Genomic DNA, 6,862 nt, shown 5'->3' with positions numbered 1-6,862 from the left:
TGCACAGACTGGACAGATTGGGATAGCTCTGCTTGGTTTAATCATCAACTGTTCAATTATTTTTCCTTGCTACTCATTGTGTGGCCCAATTACTGTGTACTAGTCAAACCCACATCTGAAAACAATGTTATTCATTTTCTCTTAAGATTTATTATGGGATATGTCAATGGAGAACAAACGCTTCACAAACATTTCATTTTCACAGAGGAGTATTGTAGTCATTCCCACCATGCAAACTACAGTACAGACATGAAGGTTAACCAGTCATTAATTTTAGGTGTCAAATTTAAGACAGACAGGACCTGGATTTTTTTCAGGTAACTTAGTATTGTGACAGACATAGAACATTCAAAGTGCAATCTCTATCACTTTGAGTTGTCATCATGAGGGTCCAGTTTTTTTGTGGGTCACATCCAGGAATGCAAATCTAGACAACCAGAAAATTAAGAACAGCCCATTAGTAGCTGACCTAGGAAAAGTTCAGCTTCAGGGAGTTGTCCAGCACCACATTGAAAGTCTGGAGCATGTTATTGTCTCATCCCTTTCCCCAAGGCAGGATTCAGCTGCAGAAATCATGAGACTAGAACTTAGAGCAACTTATGAAATCAAAAGACTTCTTAAGATTATATCTTTTTTCTCCAAGGTCTTTGCTCAGCACATGGGGAAAAACAGAATAATGTTTCAACATTTAGCAACATGTATTGTTTGATGTGTTTGGATTTAAGTATTTCATTTTTTTCTTCATTAATTATTTTTGTAGTGAAGGGCTTCTCAACATATCTTTCATCCTCTTTGAATAATACCTAACTGCATAAAAAGGGCAAAAGGGCTGTAATTGTAATTTTTTTAATGAAGAATGTTGTGAATTTATTTGAAATCCGAACTGGAAAAAATCAAGAAATCTATCAGCTTCTGCGGAAATTGAACTTTTCGTTACTGATTTTGGAGTTTATAACCAGTTTTCCTGAGGTTCTGTCTCATTCCTCTTTTCATCTCTGTAGGTAACATAGTCTTCATGTCATAACTTTCATTCTTTCCCAGAGCAGGTCCATTCTTTTTTCAAAATGACACAGCAGTTTTATAAACTGTACTCTAAAATCTGTGCACAAAGGGCTGAATTAAGATTACATGGGAAACGATAATTGCACTATTTCCCAGCTTTCATCTGCATGCCTTGTCAGATTTAATTTTACCCTGTGTGTGTGTGTGTGTGCATGAGGGAAAGAGGGAGTACCACAAAGAAAGCAAGTGGGCCTTCAAGAAACAATGTTGTGGAACAGCCTAGTGGTTCTAGTCTGTGGGCATCTTAGTGACGTGAAAGAAAATCAACATTGTGGAACTGTAAAATCCAGAGTGCAAAGCTCTACTGCTCATTCTAGAAGTTGAGCAGGGAGCATAGCAGCAGTGAGCTGCCCTGATGTAGACACTAGGACTACTTGGGGATACTTTCCCAGTTGAGTTAGTAGCAGTTGTTACAGAAAGACAAATCTCAAGACTTGATATAATTTAGGTTCTCTTGCAAGCTCTGGGAAGGAAATGTGACATAGAGATGTGGGACTTACTGCTCCCATATCTGATCTATGTTGCATTGTCTCCAATAGATCTTTCCCTTTTTTCCTGACTCAGTTATCTGCTGGCCTGGCTTTTTCACCACTCCTTCAAGCTTCATTTTCTCCTTCTTGTCTCAGTCTGTTTGCTTAGCTAGTGCCACTTCTTCCTGACTCATAATCCAATTTTTTTCCCTGCCTTATTGGCCTGTGGTCACCCTTCCAGCCACATGCTCATTCTCCATTCCCACTGGCTCCAACTGTTAGTTTCCCCTCCTACGCTCCTTGTTTAATACTCCTGTCCCACCCTTGTCCTGCTACAGTTCACAACAACCCAGAGATCTTTCAGTTTTCTCAAATTCTGGGCTTTTCACGAGCAGTACAAATGGGATGTTCACAGAGTCTGAAGTGTTGATTCTCTTTTGCCAGGACGGAAACTCTCTTTCACATGCACAAATCTGTTGTTAGTCATGTTGAGTGGTGTTTGTAAGTCTTTAAACCTGGTTAAATTTGACTGCATCTTACTGGGAATGACTGAGACACACACATCTGGACTTCAGTGGTATTCTTGTGAAATTGCTTTTCAACAGTGGCTTGCATCATGTTTTTTCAGCTGTTTTGTTTTCTTTTTTTCCCTTTTTCAATCAGCATTATTATTATTACTATGATTAATGTGGGTAAAGCAACACATTTTCTCTTGTCTTGTTCTCAGAAATGGCTTACATTTCTTGGCTGAAATGTAAAATAATAAATCAACCTGAGAGTGGCATGAAAAATATCAGCCTACATCTTACAGATTGGTAAAGTTTAAGCATCTGAAAATGGGCTTTTCCAACAGAAGTGTCAGGCAATCTTCATAAACAGTCACAAGTCACCACGTCATGTATTAGAAGAATTAATTCTAGATGATTCCACTGTATCCAGAAGAATAAAGCAAAACATAAAAGCCCTTACTGTGCGAAGTTTCAAATCCTAGAATCTGAACATGTGGTAATTTCAAAAATAGAATGAGATGTAATTAGGTTTTATGTGCCTATAACACCCACTTTTAATGCTTTATTACATTTTTATTACTTTTATGATGCAGTACCTTTGGTAAGTGCAGGGCATTAGTATGTAAATAACTAATACACAGTAGCATGCTGGAAAGTGTCAAACAGTTGGGAAAGTTTTCTTCTTCCTCCTCTGCCCCTCTTTTTGTATTTGCTTTGGGCTGGTTTCAAGGAATTTGGAATCAGTTTAAACTTTTGAGGGTTTAACCCATTTATGAACTTTGGAAACATGTCTTCACAAATTCCACTTGGCTGCCATGTTTCCCAAGAATGCTAGAGTTTTGTTAGATTGTGATAAATACTTTCTTATGTCAATAAGCTTGCAGGCTGATAATCTGGGAACACAGCAAAAAAAGAAAATTAGATTTGATAGCTTTTAGTTTCCGAAACTCTTTAAGTAATTTGAGCTACATACCTCTCTTTTATCTTTCATTTTTATAAAAAGTATGGTTATGTTAAGGACATTTTGAGACTCTGGGATTTTCTTTTAGTGAAAAATAGACATCTTAAAGCTAAAATGCATACCATTGCTGTAAATCACAACTCTCAGTTTTACAAATCCTGCTGACTAAAAGCTTTACTAAAATACCATTATAGTTTTAAACATCTGATGCTGGTCTTCTGACCTCAGGCACCTTACATGGATACTAAGGCACTGCAAATTTGGATGGAGAAATTCTGGTTTTGTTGCAAGCATGTGGCACTTACAATTAACTGCTTAACAGAATATTTCTCTTCACCTCTACTGTTGTGTTCCAGTCTGTCCAAAGTGAATTCATCCTTCCTTTGTGTTCATTGTGACAATGAGAGGAAGTCATGGGTACAGTTTTTTAACTTCTAGACGAACATTTGAGAATCTACTTTGAGGATTTCTGCAATCAAATATTAAGTCAAGGGCATCTTACAAATTTGGAGCTCTAGTTAGTGTTAAAAATCTCTAAGTGCATCAGTTGTTTAGGGGAAATTTATACATTGTCTTCAGTGACTGGCCCTTCACAACTACTTATTCTGGAAAGTGTTTTTGTGTGAAGAAACTCCTCCCTTCCAACACTTCACAAAAACATTGGCCCAAGAAGAATCACAAAGGGCAACTCTTTCAGATCTCTTCAGTTGTTTTTTGCTGTCGCAAGGTATCTTCTCCAGTTACTTTGAACTTCCAATCATCCAGATTAGGTTTTGGTGACAGTCTCCCACACTATTCAATACAAATGCTGAACAAAGAAGGACATCAAACTATTAGTGTATCCAGAGGAGAGCAGCCAAGATGGTGAAAGGCCTTGAGGGCAAGACTTATGAAGAGCAGCTGAGGTCACTTGGTTTGCTCAGCTTGGAGAAAAGAAGGCTGAGCGGTGACCTCATCGCAGCCTACACCTTCCTCAAGTGAGGCAGTGGAGCGGGAGGTGCTGATCTCCTCTCTCTGGTGACCAACAATAGGACAAGAGGAAATGGAATGAAGCTGCATCAGGGGAAGTTCAGATTGGACATTAGGAAAAGGTTCTTCACTGAGAGAGGGTGGTCAGTCACTGGAACAGGTTCCCAGGGAAGTGGTCATGACACCAAACCTGTCAGAATTCAAGGAGTGTCTGAATGACCCTCTTAGTCAAATGGTTTAGTTTTAGGTAGTCCTGCAAGGAGCAGGGAGCTGGACTTGATGATCCTTATGGGTCCCTTGCAACTTGAGATATTCTATGATTCTATGAAATAGTTACAAATCCATCAAGACTAGAGTTCACTGTGTGAATATTCTGAATCAGTTGGCCTGCATGTTCCCATTGGAGAAGTAAAGGGTAGGTTCCCAAGTCCTTTCCCAGGCAGCTAGATAAAAAAGGATCGTGTGTTCAGTGTACTGTGTAGTAGAGTTTAAATTTAGAGTGTCCACTACTCAGCACTTAGACTCGTCAGAAAATATTTTGGATGTTTTCTCTCCTGTAAAAAAACTAAAACAACATTTTTAGTGTCTGGCAATGAAGAACAGAAAAACATTGACTACAAATAAAAATTTTTGGATATAAGTAGCAGAAATCTGGAAGAAGGTTTCTAGTAGAATATTTTTGTTTTCACATTAAAAGCTTAAAATTCTATGTGAAGTGCTTGATTTTTCCAAGAAGATTTTATATAATAAAAAATATAGTTTTGGGTAAAATGTTTGGCAATCTCCTGAACATGACTGAAAATCAGTCACTCTTTTCTCTAAGAAGCAGTTTAGTTTCCTGATCTTATATGTCTCACTGCAAAGATTCATCAACAATTATCTTGACCAACTATTGAGAAAATCCGGGAATGGGTGATGCATATAATAAAATATAGTTTGTGCATTAACTTCTCTATCATAGTATGAAAATACATTCTCATTTTATAATCTATTAGAATGAATCATCTTCTTAATTTCCTCTTAGTCTTCTCAGCCATTTGACATTAGCTCTTTTTCCCCTTTAAAAGGTAATTTTTAAATTATTTTATGGTGCCTTTATGTATACTCATTTTGTAAGAAGTTGTTAATAAAGCTTTATGTTAGCCAGGTTTTATTTACTTAACATCCTCTGTTAACCTCAGGTTCAAAATAGTGTAATAGGGAATTATTAATAAAATACCTTCAAATAGCTCCTTGGGAAAAATGCCTTCTTCAGTTTTGTTCCACTGCTAGGATTTATTCTGCGGCTATAAAAAATCATTTATGAAACTCAGAATGTATTTCATTTATGAAACATAAAATGTATTTACCATTGCACATAGATGGATACATTGAAGTTATTATCTGCAGAATCTAAAGTGAAATAAATTCAATAACTTGCTCCTGCTTGCACAACAATAAATTTATTGTGGAGTTAGGAAAAAGAAGGCACAGAGAGTTTGGCAAGGATATGGGGGTGGTGTTTGGGTTTTTCTGATACCAAACAGCCACCATGTAGTAAGCCTTATTTTCTTGCCTCAGAAAAGACTTTTCTCAAAGCTTATCTCAAGACATTTCTACGCTTGGAGGTTCAGTTTCCCTGAATAGTTATCACATTTTAAATATTTTAGGCTCCAATTGATTTCATAATTTTTAAAGTTCACCATGTTGCATTTTGACAATCATGGCATTAAGAGTTTGCATTGATATACCTCGTTCTATATATGGTTACTCATTGGCCATTGCACATTTCACATACCTGTGATTTTGTTTCAATTTTTAATCATTCAATATGTATACCAGCTGACAAATCAACAGGATTCAAATCATCATCTTCCTCACTAGCTGACCAATTTTTCAGGAATACATTCAAGGTAAATACATTAAGAAAGTCAAAGTTTTGACACTGTGACAAATGAAACTGGTCAGTCTGACAGGTACTTTTTTTTGCAAAAAGCTCTTTATTTGAGGGGACTGAGTAATTACTAGTTCTTTTGGGTCATAAAATGATTAGTTCTAGGGAATTCTTAATAAAGCATAGTACAGTAGTAGTTGCTTTTGAGGTAGAAGCTTTATTGCTACATTCTATGCTTGTCAAACACTGTTCATTAATGACTGATTTTTGCAACTGTTCTGTTAATCATAATTTATAGATATTTAAAAATTACAGATGAAATTATGTGCCAAATGACCCAGAAGCAAGGAGGAGTAAACAGGGCTACAGCATCCAGCAGTCAAAATTTGACAGTATTAGACACAGACTTCACTACCCTCTTATTTTTCCCATGAAATTAAATACCACTAGTGTTATGTCTCCAGCAATCACTTTCTTTTTCCTGTCTCTTTCCAACTTCTGTATTCTCCTTCTCCTCAACGCATTTTGAAGAGGTATCTGTAAATGAATAAACGTAGCCAATATGCAAAATAGCTTCAGTTAACCTTTGTCATGTGTCTATTAAAAAAAACAGGCCTCATGAAGAAACATCTATAAAAATTTTGGCTTCGCTAATGCAAACATAAAAGTTTTCCCATGCATTAAGTTGTGAAAGTGATACTGGAAAAACAAACCAACAAAGTCAGACTGGCCTTCTTGCTTGTATTCAGTAGCGACATACTTGAGAAAATAAAGTAACCTGGAAGATGGGAGGGTTATTCAGAGTGTCTGAGATGGTACAGAGCTTCAGTGTTGAGAGCAGAGATAACAGAGGAGTTGGGATATGCTGAGGACTGCAGAGCAAAAGGAAAGATTGTCCTGGCAATAAGTGCACTTCGTATGGTATGAACAGTGTTGAAGAATAGACTACTATCACTCAAGGTGGCAGGAGGTCTCTAATGAAGAAAAAAAGACTTCTTAGAAGTATCATCTTGAATTA

The 6,862-nt window shown here is 36.9% G+C and overlaps 1 long non-coding RNA gene across 1 annotated transcript; it reads right to left on the bottom strand.

The window, feature by feature from the left end:
• Positions 1–215: 215 nt before the first annotated feature.
• On the bottom strand, positions 216–6,342 carry LOC148055706 (uncharacterized). Its single transcript, XR_015705096.1, has 3 exons — positions 6,289–6,342; positions 5,191–5,257; positions 216–4,536 (listed from the first exon to the last, which is right to left on the bottom strand). It is a non-coding gene; the product is annotated as an uncharacterized LOC148055706 (long non-coding RNA).
• Between the last annotated feature and the right edge of the window lie 520 nt (positions 6,343–6,862).

This window comes from Nipponia nippon, unplaced genomic scaffold, assembly GCF_047370975.1.
Source record: "Nipponia nippon isolate SJK-2023a ecotype South Korea unplaced genomic scaffold, ASM4737097v1 scaffold_2, whole genome shotgun sequence".
Taxonomy (NCBI): domain Eukaryota; kingdom Metazoa; phylum Chordata; class Aves; order Pelecaniformes; family Threskiornithidae; genus Nipponia; species Nipponia nippon.
This window is presented reverse-complemented; position numbering and strand designations above follow the sequence as displayed.